Consider the following 19,786-nt stretch of genomic DNA (forward strand, 5'->3'; position numbering starts at 1 on the left):
CTTAATTTGAGCCAGTTTGCTAAAGCAGGAAAATAATCCTGCAGCAACAGGAAATGTGAATTATTATGTGGATTATAATTAATGGACCTCTTTTGTAGGGGTTGATAGATTTTTCGTTACTGCAAATCAAGTCTGACATTTTAAATGGAAATGACAAACTTCAGAAGCCTTTTTATACCTTGAATACACTACTGTGCAGGAAATGTCTCAGCAACAAGAGAGTGATCAAATTAAGATCTACATCTGTATGTCAAAATACCCCCCCCACACACACACACACACACCCCATGTCCCTCTCACCCTCCAGACCCCTCTATCTCCACTGTGCAGACAGTCTACACTGAGCACAAACACCCAAACTCTCCCTCTGTGCTCTTTTCCCCATCTTTGATTTTCTGTCCATCAAGGGGGCGTGGATTAGCGCTCTCTTGTTTATCTGCTCGTCAGTTTTATCTATCTATCACAGAGCCATCCGCTCTGGCCCCCGCAGCCCAGCCACTGCATTAATCCCATATCAGCCGGCCAGCCATCCATCACGCTGCTGTCTATAACGTCAGATCCATCATCCGTCCATCTGTCTCCAACTGCCCCATACACAGGGATGATCTCCACGCCGAGGGGCCGCAGGGAGAGAGGGAGAGAGGGGGAATAGAGGGCGGTCGAGTGAAATTGAGAGAGAGAGGAGAAAGAGAGAGAGAGAGAGAGAGATAGGAGAGAGAGGAGAGAGAGATAGGAGAGAGGAGAGAGGAGAGAGAAAATAGAGGGCGTAGGAGAGAAGGAGAGAGAGAGAGAGAGGAAAATAGAGGGAGAGAGAGGAGAAAGAGAGGGAAATTGAGAGAGAGAGAGAGAGAGAGAGAGAGAGAGAGAGAGAGAGAGAGAAAATAGAGAGGGAAATTGAGAGAGAGAGAGAGAGAGAGAGAGAGAGAGGAGAGAGGAGAGGGATAGGAGAGAGGAGAGGGAGGAGAGAAGAGAGAGAGATGGGGAGAAATGTAGAAATAGAATAAGGGATAAATTGAGAGAGAGAGTGAAGGATAAAATTACACTGCATCCCCCTCCTTCCTTCCTTCCTTCCTTCCTTCCTTCCTTCCTTCCTTCCTTCCTTCCTTCCTTCCTTCCTTCCTTCCTTCCTTCCTTCCTTCCTTACCTCCCTCCCTCTCTCCTTCCTCCTCCTTCCCTCTTACCCCTTCCTCCTTACTCCCTCCCTCCCTCCTTACTTCCCTCCCTCCCTCCCTCCTTACTTCCCTCCCTAACTCCCTCCTGTCCTGCTGACAGGATTCTCTTCATGTCACTACATGCTTATTACCCATTCCGTTTGTTTCCCTGTAATTTGTTTGTTTTCCTCGCCTTGCTAATTCCAGCCAGTGGGAAGAGTGCCAGGCTACCAGCGCAAGCTAGTACACCGCTGAGGAAGAGGAGGGGTCATACACTCAACATAAACTCCCATAAAGCCCTGGTGCATGCTGGGAGGATCCCTGGGCCCTCCCTTTTCAGTAGAACGGTCACTGCAGAGCAGGGATAGGCTGGGGATATTGTCTAAAGCCTCCAGCTTTAAAATGGCTCAATATCTGGGTTCATTCAGGGTCGTTTGTACTTCCATCCATATCTGCTAATGTGGGGTGAGTGAGAGGGCACATGTGCTCAGGAGTGAAGGTGAGTAGAGGGTGAATGCTAGGACAGAGACAGGATGTGGGAGTGGACAAGGGAGCATGTTAGTGCACTCAGGGGCAGGTGAGAGTACACAAGCAGGAAGAGGCTAAATGCGCAAACAGGCAAGTGAGTGCAAAGCCATTTTAGTTAGGGTACACTTTGAGTATACAGTGGCATAAGCTCGTGCGAGGTTAGATGATTGTTCATGTTAGTAGACAGATGGTGGAGGAGCAGAAGACGAGGGTATTGAGTGGCAGCCAGATGAGTGTACGATGCAGCAAATACATGCCAAGAAGTAAGTGCAGGCTAGAATAGAGGCAATCAGTGCACAACAAGCAGACAGTTAGACCAACAGAAGATCCTGGGTGTATGAAGGAGACAAGGTTAGTGGTTAGTGTACAAAGGGTCAGAGTGACCATCAGTAGAAACGATGCTAGAATAGCCCTGTTAAAAGTCTTATAATCGCCTCAATGCAATTACAGAGTGCCAACCAATTATACACTGGCTTCATATTTTTCTCTGTAAATCCACAGCAGTCAGTAGAGCATGTGCTTACATACCTAGTACAAGTTCATTACAGAAACTGTGGCCTTCCAGGTCTTCCCAGAGTTATACCTATGACATGGGTTAAGTGTTGCCCTCAATATTAATGTTACTGTAGGCTACATGGTCATTATAAAGTGGGATTTGGAACTTACTGAGTAATTAATAAGAACTTAGAATTTACTTTGGAAATATATTATGTGTATGTATAATAACTGTAAATCAGAGTTTGTTCTTAACTGACTTGCCTAGTTAAATAAAGGTGAAATAAAAATCTAAAATATGAGCTCCTACTGTTGGTAGAGCTGAATCCCCAAACTCATTCTTTTGGAAAGGAACAACAAAGGAAACCCCTGAATGAATGTATGATTTAAACCCAACGCCAGTAGGATACCTTTTGATAAAGGGATCTAGAAATGTAATTCTAAGTCCTTAAGCCTTGTGCCGTCTATAGTGAATATATTTCCGTAGAAATAGGAAGAATGTATAATTATGTTGATTCAATTCAAAGCAAGGTATTTCCGTAGTTATCTAATGAAAATGGTGCTGTAACCCAGCAAGGACACTGCATATCACACGGTCAAGGACACTGCATATCATACGGTCAAGGACACTGCATATCATACGGTCAAGGACACTGCATATCATACGGTCAAGGACACTGCATATCATACGGTCAAGGACACTGCATATCATACGGTCAAGGACACTGCATATCATACGGTCAAGGACACTGCATATCATACGGTCAAGGACAGCCAATGTGCAAAAAGTACACAGTAGCAAATGTCAGTCAGAATCAGTGAATACTCTCTGTAAACGAGATATGTTCATCACAATGGTTATTATGACTTGGGCTGTGACAGTCATGGAATTTTGGTTGACAGTTATTGTCCATCCAAATGACCTCAGTCAACCTAATAGCAGTTCCAATAGCAAAAATGGGAAGGGAAAAAAGACACATTTTCTCCTCTCCTCCGTTCCCGACTGCATGTGCTGTCCTAGAAATAAAATGAATAGAACCGGCGTCCCAATTCAATGGGGGAGGGGGCCATTGCCCAACTGAAGACTAGTTTGCAGCAGATACAGACTCAACCACACAAATGCCTGGCTATCCCGTCTTCAGTCAGCTGTTCGTTCCACACAGCTGTTGTAACGGCGTTCTTCGTTTGTCGAAAGAAAGTCGGACCGAAATGCAGCGTGGTGGTTACTCATGTTTTTTAATGAAATGAATCGCGGTACATGAAATAACTGAAATAAATAAATAACAACAAAACGGAAACGTGAAACCTAATTACAGCCTATCTGGTGAAACTACACAGAGACAGGAACAATCACCCACGAAATACACAGTGAAACCCAGGCTACCTAAATACGGTTCCCCATCAGAGACAACAAGAATCACCTGACTCTGATTGAGAACCGCCTCAGGCAGCCAAACCTAAACTAAACACACCCCTAATCAACCACAATCCCAATGCCTACAAAAACCCCAATACGACAACACAATAACATAAACCCATGTCACACCCTGGCCTGACCAACTAATTAACTAAAACACAAAATACTAAGACCAAGGCGTGACAGAACCCCCCCCCCCCCCCCAAGGTGCGGACACCCGGACGCACCTCAAAACCATAGGGAGGGTCCGGGTGGGTGTCTGTCCATGGTGGCGGTTCCGGCTCAGGACGTGGACCCCACTCCATAAATGTCATAGTTCCTCCCCTTCGCGTCCTGGGATAATCCACCCTCGCCGCCGACCATAGCCTAGTAGTCCTCACCCAGAACCCCACTGGACTGAGGGGCAGCTCGAGACAGAGGGGCAGCTCGGGACAGAGAGGCAGCTCGAGACAGAGGGGCAGCTCGGGACAGAGAGGCAGCTCGGGACAGAGGGGCAGCTCGGGACAGAGGGGCAGCTCGGGACAGAGGGGCAGCTTGGAACAGAGGAAGCCGAGCACTGAGAGGAAGCCCAGCACTGAATGGAAGCCCTGCACTGAGAGGAAGCCCAACCAGGCAGTTGAATCCGGCAAATCCTGGCTGACTGGCAGATCTGGAAGAGTCTGGCTGACTGGCAGATCTGGAAGAGTTTGGCTGACTGGCAGATCTGGAAGAGTCTGGCTGACTGGCAGATCTGGAAGATTCTGGCTGACTGGCAGATCTGGAAGAGTCTGGCTGACTGGCAGATCTGGAAGAGTCTGGCTGACTGGCAGATCTGGAAGAGTCTGGCTGACTGGCAGATCTGGAAGAGTCTGGCTGACTGGCAGATCTGGAAGAGTCTGGCTGACTGGCAGATCTGGAAGAGTCTGGCTGACTGGCAGATCTGGAAGAGTCTGGCTGACTGGCAGATCTGGAAGAGTCTGGCTGACTGGCAGATCTGGAAGAGTCTGGCTGACTGGCAGATCTGGAAGAGTCTGGTTGACTGGCAGATCTGGAAGAGTCTGGTTGACTGACAGATCTGGAAGAGTCTGGCTGACTGGCAGATCTGGAAGAGTCTGGCTGACTGGCAGATCTGGAAGAGTCTGGCTGACTGGCGGATCTGGAAGAGTCTGGCTTACTGGCAGATCTGGAGGAGTCTGGCTGACTGGCAGATCTGGAAGAGTCTGGTTGACTGGCAGATCTGGAAGAGTCTGACTGACTGGCAGATCTGGAAGAGTCTGGCGGATCTGGCAGATCTGGAAGCTTCATGCTGACTGACAGCTCTGGCTGCTTCATGCTGACTGGCGGATCTGGCTGCTCCATGCAGATTGACAGCTCTGGCGGCTTCTTGCAGACTGGCAGCTCCTTGCAGACTGGCAGCTCCTTGCAGACTGGCAGCTCCTTGCAGACTGGCAGCTCCTTACAGACTGGCAACTCCATACAGACTGGCAGCTCCTTGCAGACTGGCAGCTCCTTGCAGACTGGCAGCTCCTTGCAGACTGGCAGCTCCATGCAGACTGGCAGCTCCATGCAGACTGGCAGCTCCATGCAGACTGGCAGCTCTGGCTGCTCCATGCAGACTGGCAGCTCTGGCTGCTCCATGCAGACTGGCAGCTCTGGCTGCTCCATGCAGACTGGCAGCTCTGGCTGCTCCATGCAGACTGGCAGCTCAGGCTGCTCCGAACAGGCAGGAGGCTCCGGCAGCGCTGTAGAGGAGGAAGGCTCTAGAAGTGCTGAACAGGCGGGAGACTCCGACAGCGCAGGAGAGGAGAAAGGCTCTGATAGCGCTGAACAGACAGGAGACTCCAGCAGTGCTGTAGAGGAGGAAGGCTCTAGAAGCGCTGAACAGGCGGGAGGCTCCGGCAGCGCAGGAGAGGAGAAAGGCTCCGACAGCGCAGGAGAGGCGAGGCGCACTGTAGGCCTGATGCGTGGTGCTGGCACTGGTGGTATTGGGCCGAGGACACGCACAGGAAGCCTGGTGCGGGGAGCTGCTACCGGAGGGCTGGGGTGTGGAGGTGGTACTGGATAGACCGGACCGTGCAGGCGCACTGGAGCTCTTGAGCACCGAGCCTGCCCAACCTTACCCGGTTGAATACTCTCGGTTGCCCTGCCAGTGCGGCGAGGTGGAATAGCCCGCACTGGGCTATGTAGGCGAACCGGAGACACCGAGCGCAAGGCTGGTGCCATGTAATCCGGCCCAAGGAGACGCACTGGGGACCAGCTGCGTAGAGCCGGCTTCATGGCATTTGGCTCGACGCTCAATCTAGCCCGGCCGATTCGCGGAGCTGAAATATACCGCACCGGGCTATGCACCCGCACTGGGGACACCGTGCGCACCACTGCATAACACGGTGCCTGCCCGGTCTCTCTAGCCCCCCGGTAAGCACAGGGAGTTTGCGCAGGTCTCCTACCTGGCGTAGCCATACTCCCTGTAAGCCACCCCCCAATAAATTTTTGGGGCTGATTCCCGGGCTTCCCTCTGCGCCGTCGTGATTTCCTCTCCAACTCCATTCTCCTATAGCCCTCTTCCCACTGCTCCAGCGAATCCCAGGCGGCTCCGGCACTCTCTCTGGGTCGACCGCCCACCTGTCTATTTCCTCCCACGTCGTATACTCCATACTTCTGCTGTCCATAACGACCTCCCTTTGCTGCTCCTGCTGTCGCTGCCTGTTACCACGCCGCTCGGTCCGTGTGTGGTGGGTGATTCTGTAACGGCGTTCTTCGTTTGTCGAAAGAAAGTCGGACCGAAATGCAGCGTGGTGGTTACTCATGTTTTTTAATGAAATGAATCGCGGTACATGAAATAACTGAAATAAATAAATAACAACAAAACGGAAACGTGAAACCTAATTACAGCCTATCTGGTGAAACTACACAGAGACAGGAACAATCACCCACGAAATACACAGTGAAACCCAGGCTACCTAAATACGGTTCCCCATCAGAGACAACAAGAATCACCTGACTCTGATTGAGAACCGCCTCAGGCAGCCAAACCTAAACTAAACACACCCCTAATCAACCACAATCCCAATGCCTACAAAAACCCCAATACGACAACACAATAACATAAACCCATGTCACACCCTGGCCTGACCAACTAATTAACTAAAACACAAAATACTAAGACCAAGGCGTGACAGCTGTTCTATGTATTTTATGACTATGACGGTTATTTTATTTTCATGACTGTCTTCATCCATAACCGTCGGTTACACGGTTATACGGTAATTGAGCCAGACCTAATTATGACTGCAGAATGTCAATGTAGCTACAAACGACAGTTTTTTAAAAAGTTTTATTTAAATGAAATACCGTATCTATCCGTATATATACCTTTTTATCTAGCCCTGTTTTTGTTTGGGGTTTCTACATGAACATGGATGAGGAGGATGGAGGAAGGCTCTTTCTTTCATCTATAATGAGCACAAACAAACATCTCCAAACAAATGTTATTGTTTGACTGGCACTGCATCAGGGTAGACAGCTGTCAGGAGCAATCCTTCTCTATCCGCAGGAGAACTCAGTTCATTAGACAGCTTTACTCAGGGTTCCCTGTTCTAGTTGGAACAAACACTACTCTGACATACTGTACCTGCCGGTACGCAATACAATTTGACTCACCATTCCGCAATACCTGTGTGTGTGTAATGTGTGTGTGTATATATGTGTATGTGTGTGTAATGTGTGTGTGTATATATGTGTATGTGTGTGTATCTGTGTGTGTATATATGTGTATGTGTGTGTATCTGTGTTTGTATATATGTGTATGTGTGGGTATCTGTGTGTGTATATATGTGTATGTGTGTGTGTATCTGTGTGTGTATATATGTGTATGTGTGTGTATCTGTGTGTGTATATATGTGTATGTGTGTGTATCTGTGTGTGTATATATGTGTATGTGTGTGTATCTGTGTGTATATATGTGTATGTGTGTGTATCTGTGTGTGTATATATGTGTATGTGTGTGTATCTGTGTGTGTATATATGTGTATGTGTGTGTATCTGTGTGTGTATATATGTGTATGTGTGTGTATCTGTGTGTGTATATATGTGTATGTGTGTGTATCTCTGTGTGTATATATGTGTATGTGTGTGTGTATCTGTGTGTGTATATATGTGTGTGTGTAAGTGTGTGTGAGTGTGTGTATGTGTGTGTATCTGTGTGTGTATATATGTGTATGTGTGTGTGTAAGTGTGTGTGAGTGGGTGTAAATGTGTGTGTATATATGTGTATGTGTGTGTATCTGTGTGTGTATATATGTGTATGTGTGTGTGTGTGTATCTGTGTGTGTGTAAATGTGTGTGTGTAAGTGTGTGTGAGTGTGTGTATCTGTGTGTGTATATATGTGTATGTGTGTGTATCTGTGTGTGTATATATGTGTATGTGTGTGTGTATCTGTGTGTATGTAAATGTGTGTGTGTGTGTAAGTGTGTGTGAGTGTGTGTATCTGTGTGTGTATATATGTGTATGTGTGTGTATCTGTGTGTGTATAAATGTGTATGTGTGTGTGTATCTGTGTGTGTGTAAATGTGTGTGTGTAAGTGTGTGTGAGTGTGTGCATCTGTGTGTGTATATATGTGTATGTGTGTGTATCTGTGTGTGTATATATGTGTATGTGTGTGTGTATCTGTGTGTAAATGTGTGTGTGTGTGTGTGTATGTGTGTGTGTGTGTGTGTGTGTGTGTGTGTGTGTGTGTGTGTGTGTGTGTGTGTGTGTGTGTGTGTGTGTGTGTGTGTGTGTGTGTGTGTGTGTGTGTGTGTGTGTGTGTGTGTGTGTGTGTGTGTGTGTGTGTGTGTGTGTGTGTGTGTGTGTGTGTGTGTGTGTGTGTGTGGTGTTCTATATTGGGGAGTGGTTGTATTATATCAGTTCTCTCTCATGCTCTCATTGCTCTGACTCCAATAAAGGGGTAAAAACCGGCCATCCATAACAGATGCAATTACCACTGGCAAAACACACACACACACACACACACACACACACACACACACACACACACACACACACACACACACACACACACACACACGCACGCACACACACACACGCACACACACACACACAAAGACTGAATTAATCAGGCCTTAGACAAATAGCTGTGTAAATTCAGTGGATAACCAGATCAATAGTGTACACTCAATTCATTTGAGTTCAAAGAGATGTCAAATTCTGCATAGTTCCATAACACACTGATTATACAGCCTCCACATTAATTCACCAGATCAATAATACCAATCTTTCAAATAAATCAAGTCACAAGCAAAGCAATGAGCCAATTGTAAGGGGAAAAGGCTGAAATGCCCTATTCCAGAGGCATTGTAATGTCCACCATGCACTCTGAGCATCAGCAACAACAAACAATAAAATAGCAAGGAAGAGACAGGGCATAGTAATTGGTTGTACTGGATGTAAGGCCAGTGTTTAGGAGCCGTTTTGAACGCTGTGGTCAGTGAGGTCAGAACATGACGTGTGGTCACTGGAATACCATGTTGCTGTGAGGTCATGGTAGGTTAGGTTGTGGTCAGTGTAGTTGATTTGTGGTCTGATGATCTATGACGTGCGGTTTGTTTGTGTATGCAGTGGGATGAGCTGAGTAGAACTGGTAAAGTTCATAAAAATTGGATTGTGTGGTTATTAAACTAGGCCCCAAACTACTGTCTGTGTTAAACTATGGTCACATAACATGTCTTATATGTGTTATGTTGAAACTATATTCAACACATACTCACCTGAAAATATTAAGCCTTGAGTTCTGGTCATATTGTATGGACAATGGCAGTGAAGTGCTCCACAGTCATTGTTTGTGGTAATGAGCACCATTATAACTATATGGAAAAATAGTAGGTATTGGTATGTCCATTGGCAGTTGGACAGTGTGGTCAGTGAACATCATAAATCCAGTAGACGTTTTGTAGACGCTGTGGATCGTTGTTTACAATAATACAGTAAGGAGAAGAAGGTATGAATATTGAAGAGAGAAGAGAGGGAGAGGGAGAGGAAGAGAGGAGAGGAGAGAGGGAGAGGGAGAAGAGGAGAGATGGAGATGGAGAGGAGGAGAGAGGGAGAGGAGAGGAGAGGAGAGAGGTAGAGGGAGAGGAGGAGAGAGGGAGAGGAGGAGAGGAGATGAGAGGGGAGGAGAAGGGGAGAGGAGGAGAGGTGAGAGGGAGAGGAGAGAGTGAGAGGGGGAGAGGAGGGGAGAGGAGAGAGGGAGAGGAGGAGAGGAGAGAGGGGAGAGAGGGGAGAGGGGGAGGAGGAGAGAAGGAGAGGAGAGGGAGAGGAGAGAGGGAGAGGGAGAGGAGGAGAGAGGGAGAGGAGGAGAGGAGAGAGGGAGAGGAGGAGAGGAGAGAGGGTTAGGGAGAGGAGGAGAGAGGGAGAGGGAGAGGAGGAGAGGAGAGAGGGAGAGGAGGAGAGGAGAGAGGGAGAGGAGGAGAGGAGAGAGGGAGGGGAGGAGGAGAGGAGAGGAGAGGAGGAGAGGAGGAGAGGGAGAGGGGAGGGAGAGGAGAGGAGGGAGAGGAGAGGGGAGAGGGAGAGGAGGAGAGGAGAGGAGGAGAGGAGAGGAGAGGAGGTGAGGAGAGAGGGTTAGGGAGAGGAGGAGAGAGGGAGAGGTGGAGAGGAGAGAGGGAGAGGAGGAGAGGAGAGAGGGAGAGGAGGAGAGGAGAGAGGGAGCAGGCCACAGGGCTAATCTCAGGTGAGAGATGCGTAGTCCCACTGTAATTATAATTCTTAATGAATCTACTCTGGATGCGTTCTCTGGCTCTCTCTCTCTCTACCCCCTCTCTCTCTATCTCCCCCTCTCTCTTTATCTCTCTCTCCTCTCTGCCTCTCTCTCTGTCTCTTCCCCCCTCTCTCCCCTATCTCTTTCTGCTCTCGCTCTCTGTTTCTCTCTCCCCCTTTCTCTCACTCGCTCTCTCTCTCTCTTTCTCTCATCTACCATCTGCCTATGTTTTATGCTTTAGGTGTTTTGGCTGCTTTAATTTATGAATCTACATTGGCCTGTCACCCCTTTCTTCATGAGCTCCCTCTCTCCTCCTCCCTCTGTTCCTCTACCTCTCCCTTTCTCCTTCCTCTACCTCTCCCCTGTTCCTTCCAACTCCCATTTCTACAGACACAGGCAAACAAACAGCTGCCGTTGTGCCCTTGTGGTGTCTCCTCTCTCACAGCTCAAACCCTAGCTGACACACACACACACACATGTACACACTCTTCAAACACATCTTCTCCAGAGAGAGTGTTGCGGACATAAATAACAGCTCCCCTCACACACGGCAGAGCTGCACAGTCCTCTGTGGACTGACTCATGTCTCAGGTGAGCACTGCTGCTGCCCTTACGGAACAGGTAACCACACACACACAAACACACACACACTCCGGCGCCATGCAGGCTCGCCCCCCTGTTGATGCATTTCTCTTTATCTAGCCTGACGCCTCATGGGAGCTGCTGATTGTGCTAAGAAGACAATGAATAACTTCTGCACTAATTCCTCTGCTCTGAAAGGGTCAGTGGGAGCAAGGAGCAGTGAGGAGCAGTTAGCAGCCAGGGAGGAGCCAGTGAGGAGTCAGGGAGGAGCCAGTGAGGAGTCAGGGAGAAGCCAGGGAGGAGTCAGGGAGGAGCCAGTGAGGAGTCAGGGAGGAGCCAGTGAGGAGCAGTGAGCAGCCAGGGAGGAGCCAGTGAGGAGCCAGGGAGGAGCCAGTGAGGAGTCAGGGAGGAGCAGTGAGCAGCCAGGGAGGAGCAGTGAGCAGCCAGGGAGGAGCAGTGAGCAGCCAGGGAGGAGCCAGTGAGGAGTCAGGGAGGAGCAGTGAGGAGCAGTGAGCAGCCAGAGAGGAGCCAGTGAGGAGCCAGGGAGGAGCCAGTGAGGAGCCAGGGAGGAGCCAGTGAGGAGCAGTGAGCAGCCAGGGAGGAGCATTGAGCAGCCAGGGAGGAGCAGTGAGCAGCCAGGGAGCCAGTGAGGAGCAGTGAGCAGCCAGGGAAGAGCAGTGAGCAGCCAGGGAGGAGCAGTGAGTAGCCAGGGAGTAGCCAGGGAGGAGCCAGTGAGGATTCAGGGAGGAGCCAGTGAGGAGCCAGGGAGGAGCCAGTGAGGAGCCAGGGAGAGCCAGTGAGGAGTCAGGGAGGAGCAGTGAGGAGCAGTGAGCAGCCAGGGAGGAGCCAGTGAGGAGCCAGGGAGGAGCCAGTGAGGAGCCAGGGGGTCATGTAAAGAGTGGTCTATTAGGGAGAGGAGGTGTCTCTGTGTGGCAGAGAGCGCAGGCTGACAAGGTAATGAGGACAAAAGTGTCAGTAGAGAGAGAGAGAGAGAGAGAGAGAGAGAGAGAGAGAGAGAGAGAGAGAGAGAGAGAGAGAGAGAGAGAGAGAGAGAGAGAGAGAGACGCCAAGTGTGAAAAGGTATACTGAGGAGGAGGAGTTGAAGGAAGCTGATACTGGGCTGTCACTAATAACATACACACCACACACACCACACACACCACGTCTCACACACCACAGCTCTGTTTCAACCAGCCCATCCCAGCAGCTTCATGACCATCACTGCTTCTACTCCAGCCAACACCCTCCGTCAATCTATCAGAAAAGCATAGGAGATGATTGTACAAGCTATTAGGTCAATTGATCCCTGTTTCCTTTCATCTGGCCGGGATCTACTTTTTCAGACAGACAGGTTCAGCAAGGAGCCCATTTAGCCTAACGAGTAGGAAAGCTTAACTTGGATGGGTCTAATGGTTCACCTCTCTGTCTTCCACCCTCTCTGGGAATGTCTCTTCCCTCTCACTGTCTTAGGAGGAAATACATGGAGAGACATGGGAGAATGGAAACAAGTGGAAAAAATGTGCTCTGAATCCTCTTCATTATTCTAAAAGAGATAGTTCTGAGGAGTATTTCTGTCTGTAATAAAGCCCTTTCATGGGGAAAAACGGATTCTGATTGGCTGGGCCTGGCTCCCCATTGGGTGAGCTTGGCTGCCAAGTGGGTTGGCCTATGCCCTCCAAGCCCCACCTATGGTGGCACCCCTCCCAGTCATGTGAAATCCATTGAATGATGAATTTATTTCCTTATATGATCTGTAACTCAGTAAAATCTTTGAAAATGTTGCATGTTGCGTTTATATTGTTGTTCAGTATATAAGAGTCATGCTTTTTTACTTTAAAGGAGCAATCTGCAGTTGATACATACATTTTGGGGGGTAGAAATCCATGATATGTACCCATTGATTATTGAAGAATATCATTTATAAATTCCCCATAAGCTTAGTTCAACTGTCGTACCCCATCAGAATCCCAAAATATATGCTTGTTTTACTCTGTTTGTAAACAAATGAAACATAAACAAACACTATATAAGCTCAAAGCATGGTTAAAACTGCACATGTGTAATGATGGACGGTCAGTCCTTGAATCCATAGCTCTATCTATGAATTTGGGAGTGGTAACAGTTCTCCAACCCCATCCCTCAGCTTTTTACCAAAACAGGGACGGGGAATTTGCTTTGTTATTGTTTCAACTGCTGATTGCAGCTTTAAGTAAAGATCACCTATAGCTCTGGCAGTTCCTTGACTAGAAAACACCTTCCATAACAGCTTTCATCATACAATAATAACATTTATTGCAACCAGCAGGACTAAGATCTTTTCGTATACAGTATCATTATTCTTAAGTGCTGTACTTTCATTGTGTTTCAAAATGGCCACTAAGGACCTCCAACTCTTTTTCAAGAACAGCATCTTACGAATCTAAATATATTTGAACAGTGAAATAATGGAGAGGGAGGTTGGAATAGACTGATGCTGTGCTGAACACTAAGGGCCGAGGCGGGGAGTGCTATGCTGCTGGATATACAACGGCAATTGTTGAGACCCTAGTCTGGCTACATTTTTACTTTTCTTTCCCAGTATGAATGGAATAATCAAGCATGTTGAAAAGGGCAATCAGTCTGCCATTGTGGGCAGCAGGTTGCAGGGTGGTTGTTGTTAGGACTGGTGTGACTTACCAGAGTGCCACGCCAATTTGGAGCCAATCCACACACACACACACACACACACACACACACACACACACACACACACACACACACACACACACACACACACACACACACACACACACACACACACACACACACACACACACACACACACTACTGTAAACGTGGGCAGATCCAAATGAGTTGCTTGGGTGGCTGAGTGGTTCATTGATTGGGCCTCTTTGAGTCTTTTCACAGCTGTAAACCAAGCCCCTTCACAGTCGATAGACACAACCCAAATACGGAGGGCAAACAATCCGCTGTGTTCCTACATGTACCCATCAGGCTAATTCTACAGCCCACTCCATGTATGAAAAACAGTCCTCCTGACTGATGCTCTCTGGTCATGTTATAAATGAGGGTGGCTCAAGGATGAGCAGGATAGATGGATGATGGGGTGAGGTTTAATCCCCCCTCCCAGCCCTCGCCCCTGTTCCAGATGTAGGAGGGCCTGTGTGACTCGTAAAGGCAGTGGCCCTGGGATGCTGCAGTTACAGGCTGCTACATTCAGAGACACATTCACCCAGCAACACTTCACAACACAAAGGCCCTGACTGAGCTCCAGCCCTGAACAGCCTTGACTGGGACGCCCTGTTCCAGATGTAGGAGGGCCTGTGTGACTCGTAAAGGCAGTGGCCCTGGGATGCTGCAGTTACAGGCTGCTACATTCAGAGACACATTCACCCAGCAACACTTCACAACACAAAGGCCCTGACTGAGCTCCAGCCCTGAACAGCCTTGACTGGGACGCCCTGTTCCAGATGTAGGAGGGCCTGTGTGACTCGGAAAGGCAGTGGCCCTGGGATGCTGCAGTTACAGGCTGCTACATTCAGAGACACATTCACCCAGCAACACTTCACAACACAAAGGCCCTGACTGAGCTCCAGCCCTGAACAGCCTTGACTGGGACGCCCTGTTCCAGATGTAGGAGGGCCTGTGTGACTCGTAAAGGCAGTGGCCCTGGGATGCTGCAGTTACAGGCTGCTACATTCAGAGACACATTCACCCAGCAACACTTCACAACACAAAGGCCCTGACTGAGCTCCAGCCCTGAACAGCCTTGACTGGGACGCCCTGTTCCAGATGTAGGAGGGCCTGTGTGACTCGTAAAGGCAGTGGCCCTGGGATGCTGCAGTTACAGGCTGCTACATTCAGAGACACATTCACCCAGCAACACTTCACAACACAAAGGCCCTGACTGAGCTCCAGCCCTGAACAGCCTTGACTGGGACGCCCTGTTCCCGTCGCCTTTGTGCCTCCGCACAACAACCCAGACAATTTCTGCTTGTTGCCCATTGTGTACCTCTCGCTCTCTCTCCTCCACTCACCAACTCTCTCTCTCTTTCTCCTCTGCTCACCAACTCTCTCTCTCTCTCTCCTCCACTCACCAACTCTCTCTCTCCTCCGCTCACCAACTCTCTCTCTCTCTCTCCTCCACTCACCAACTCTCTCTCTCCTCCACTCACCAAATCTCTCTCTCCTCCACTCACCAACTCTCTCTCTCTCTCTCTCTCTCTCTCTCTCTCTCTCTCTCTCCACTCACCAACTCTCTCTCTCTCTCTCTCTCCTCCACTCACCAACTCTCTCTCTCTCTCCTCCACTCACCAACTCTCTCTCTCCTCTTCTTCTGTCCAATCACTCAGAAACATGCATTAACACCTCCACCCTGCAAAGTGTCATCTTGTCGAATACAAAAATAAGAAAAACTAATTACAGATGCAATTTTGAAGAAAAAAACATAATAGGGCACAATCAATTACAATAATTACATTCGGCGACAGCTGTTTTAAAGCGTCCTTGTCTCTCCGTGTTTTTAGGGAGCTGAAACACATACAAAGTTGCCAATCAACTCTGCCTCCGATCCGCCACAATAACTGTCATTAGAATCATAATGGCTTTCCCTGTCAGAAGAAACCTTATCACTCTACACAGCTGGTAAATAACCAGCCAGCACAAGCTGCCAACAGCAGGTAAACACCCTGACCAGTGGGAGAGGAGGATGAGAGAGTAGAGAGAGAGAGAGAGAGAGAGAGAGAGAGAGAGAGAGAAGAGAGAGAGAGAGGGAGAGAGAGAGAGAGAGAGAGAGGGAGAGAGGGAGAGAGACAGAGAGGGAGAGAGACAGAGAGGGAGAGAGACAGAGAAAGCAGAGAGAAAGAGACAGAGAGAGACAGAGAGACAGAAAGAGACCGAGAATGCAAAATACAGCACATGATAGATAGCCAGATTGTAGGTCAGACGAGAGAGAAAAAACCCATCCTTGCATAGACACGTGTGACGTTATTTAAAAAGGTATAAAGATTACTAGCCCGTGCCTATGCACATCACATGAGAGGCAGTTGTACAGCAGCACTGCACAACACACTATGAAAAATGCATGGTGCTACGCAGTCTGTCTGTATCCATCAGTGAACCCCTCAACCTAATGCAATGGAATGGACCGGAGCAGGCTGGCTGATCGTGAATTCAGGCTACAGACTCAAATTGACGTTTTTGCTTCTATTATGGAATATTACATGTTGTAGTGTAACAGCCTGAATTTAAAATGGATTCAATTAAAATGTTGTGTCACTGGCCTACACACAATACCCAATAATGTCAAAGTAGAATTATGTTTAAATAAGTTCAGCAGTAAAAATGTGCTAAACAAGTTACATAATAAGTTGCATGGACTCACTCTGTGTGCAATAACTGTTTATTACCTCATCTCTGTACCCCACACATACAATTATCTGTAAGGTCCCTCAGTCGAGCAGTGACACAACTAGAAAATGGCTGCCTAGCCATGGCTATCAACAAACATCTTGATAGAGCTTGAAGAATTTTTTAAAGAATGATGTGCAAATATTGTACAATCCAGGTGTGCAAAGTTTGTAGAAACGTACGCAGAAAGACTCACACTAAAGGGGCTTTTACAAAGTATTGATTTAGGGGTGTGTATACTTTTGTAAATGAAATATTTCAGTATTTAATTTTCAATGCATTTACAAAAATGTCTAAAAACATGTTTTCACTTTGTCATTATGGGGTATTATGTGTGGATGGGTAAGCTTTTGTTTGTATCCATTTTGAATTCAGTCTGTAACACAACAAAATGTGGAATAAGTCAAGGGGTATGAATAGTTTCTGAAGGAACTGTAAGTACGATTTTCGTAAATGATGAATAGCAGTTCAATGGACTATACGATGCAGCAGGTGTTCCACAGGGCACTGTGTTGTGTCCTGGGTTGTTTGTGGAGGAATTTGTATCAGCGTCTCTTGACTTAGTTTGTATTAACACATCCATTTAGTCAGCCTTATGAGTAGCTTTGGGGGATGAACCAATTGATATGCTGAACAGGGTGGACGTTGCTAGGGAAATATGGAGAGGACCGTAGGAGCCACTAGTGTTATTTGTATGAAAAATAGGTGTGTGTGTGTGCGTGTGTAAGAGCTAGAATATGGATTGAATATAAACATGGCTATATTTTCATGTAGGTTTGGATGCAAATGATTTCTTCAGTACATGTGAATATTTGACCCTTCACATGTTACGTATGGCTTCTATTATGTCAACAGCCAAAACGCTATCGAAATGATTTCAGTGATATAAATCCACTTCTGATTACCGCCATATTACAACATGGGGTATCATTAATACCATGCTAATGCCTGACTATTAATCATCCCACTGAAATCCAATAATCATTTTTCTGATGGTGATGTGACACGCAGACAGAGACACATAAATCCTTCTGTCTTGTCTTCAAGCAGAGAGAATGTTTGGCTTTCAACCATTTCTAGAAGGATGCCAGAGGCTTCTTGAACGCACAAAATAACCGCTTTAATACGTTAATTCCAGTGAGCCTGTTATGGGCCTCTTGAAAGAATGGTACAATACCTGCTACTTCTCTGCATATGTGTGGAGTGGACATTAAGATCTAGAAAATGTATCCCTCCGAAACTAACTTTGGCATGTGCTGATGTAGGCAAGAAAAACTGAGTGGCTGTTTCAATTATGTTGTTTGTATTATGTTAGTTGCGGGGTTCCATTTCCTCTGTGCCCTTACCCTAAAAAGATCTATGAAAGTATAGGCCTATTCAGTAACGAATATGTTAAAATGGAATATGAAGTGTGTGGTGTATAGGCTGGGCTACGGTTTAACGAGGTCGGGGATTAATGCATTAGTCCCACACATTGGGGACGGGCGAGCAGTTCACTTTTGAGCTCTCCTGCGCTCTAATGCGGATTTTCTTGTATAACACGCAATGAGCCCTTAAATGATAAAAGGTGTCTCTCCGTGAGACGACCTGCTACTGTGCTGCTGCTGGAAAATGGGGAAATAGATGGAGGGAGGTAGTACATCACACCGCTTATGCTGCCTCTGTCTCTTCATCGCATTTTTCTTTCACATACGCTCGTTTTTTCTTCATGGGTGGTTGGGCTCGTATAGGGCGCTGCAAGCCAGGCAATTCGTCCAGGCAAGCTTACCACGACAGTTCTTCGCTCACTCATACATTAAATGTATTAAGGAAGCTGGCTCGCTTTTCTTCCCATGTCATCTGCGTACACGTCAAGCCCGTGAATGGCCCAAGTCCTCTTCCATTACCAGTGTCGGACACGGGCAGTCAAATTCAAGCCAAATAGCTGTCGTGGAAGTGATTTTGCGCATAACCATAGATATCAACAGAACGTTGTACAATGTAGTATAGACTAGTTGTATAGACTAGTCCACCGTTTTCAATTTCAGGGAGATTGAGGCTAAATAACATTCAGTGTGCTTAACATGAATTAAATTTAACAATGGTCAATTTAATTAGTAATGCATTGCACGTTGCACTTCAGACATAATGTCCAATATAAATGACCTATTAATGTCCGCTTAGTCAAACACGAGTGTACACACAAAATAACCACACGTTCTAATCATGAAGCAACTGTTGTTGACGCATCGTAAACATACTCCACATATGTCCAAGCATAAAATATCAATAAATAAAGCTCGTACACACCTCTCCACCTCTCTGCCCGTGGTGACAGACAGATTCCACCGTCACATTCAGTGCAGCATCCCGTAGACCCAAATAGGCGACATGGTCTATAACATTAAAAACCTTGCTTCGTTTCCTACCTTGATTCCTCCAATCTCCTTCCTTCGTTCCTCAGTATATCTCATTCATTCTTCCTTCCCCCTCTTTTCACTGTCTCCTTCTCCTCTGGTTATCCGTCGTTTGTCATTTCTTGGTCCTTCTTCGCGCGGATGCATAAAGATAAACAATTAATAACCTGCTATCTTCAAAACAACCACTGCGAATGAAAAGGGAAAAATCCTACCGGTTAAAAATGACAAAAACAGTGGCGGCGTATCCCTCATATCATGTTTATGCTCATGGAATTATACTCATATGCGTATCAGAATAAATAGTAATGCGACCTTGCCTCACTTTAAGAGATTATTTCGTTTAGGCGCGTAAAGGCGGTCCCAGTTTTCCATAATAGGCAATAACGTCTCTAGCCTAGCACATAAATGTGTGCTGCGCAGTCCGTTTGAAATGGTTGTAGATAAGCCGTTTTCAATTTGCCATTGCAAAACGTATCTCTTTGGATGTCTTCCTAAATATTTTAGGCTTCAATGGCTAAATACCTTGTGTTTAAGGACCGATGCGGCTCTAATGTCGGTGGTTAAGAAATTCCATTATAGGCTATCCACAATTGTTGACTCTCAATGTAGATATATCAAACCTGGAACCAAAACACCAATATCAAAGGTTCCTTTACCGACTCATGCCACGTAGAAAATAGCAGTCGTTCTGTCTCCTCTGTCAGTAGCCTATGTCGAAATGTCTGTCGCTGGAAGCCTACAGAGGACTTCTACGCACTCAAGAACATTCAAGTAGTCTATTCTCGCACATTTTGCATGAATGAACTAAAGATTCCAAATGATTGTGTGCGAATATTCATAGATTGATGGTGCCCCACAATCTGAACTTCCTCAGCGATGTCAACGGGTAGGCTAAGATTATTTATTGAAAGATGGATGTTGGATAATTTATGTTAAATTGAAAGGCTATCATGCGGCTACAAAATAACGACTAATAAATAGTTCTGCAGAGCGTTTGGCTCATATTTCAATAACCAAACACAATGGCATTTTTTTCCCCACAAAAGCAAGCAAGTTTAGCTAGTTCATCTTTC

At 47.1% G+C, this 19,786-nt stretch overlaps 1 protein-coding gene across 2 annotated transcripts in view; it reads right to left on the minus strand.

Annotated features, from left to right (window-relative positions):
- Positions 1-19,403, minus strand: part of LOC135554496 (adhesion G protein-coupled receptor L1-like) — a 248,867-nt gene extending 229,464 nt beyond the window's left edge. Inside the window, exons 1-2 of one of the 2 annotated variants that reach the window (XM_064986831.1) lie at positions 19,236-19,403; positions 18,723-18,841 (exon numbers count right to left, since the gene is read on the minus strand). The gene's annotated coding sequence lies outside the window, so the exon portion shown is untranslated. Of the gene's footprint in view, positions 1-18,722; positions 18,994-19,235 lie in introns of those variants that run through there. The other variant, XM_064986830.1, reaches the window with a different exon arrangement.
- Positions 19,404-19,786: the final 383 nt, after the last annotated feature.

Source organism: Oncorhynchus masou, chromosome 14, assembly GCF_036934945.1.
Source record: "Oncorhynchus masou masou isolate Uvic2021 chromosome 14, UVic_Omas_1.1, whole genome shotgun sequence".
NCBI classification, from domain to species: Eukaryota; Metazoa; Chordata; class Actinopteri; order Salmoniformes; family Salmonidae; genus Oncorhynchus; species Oncorhynchus masou.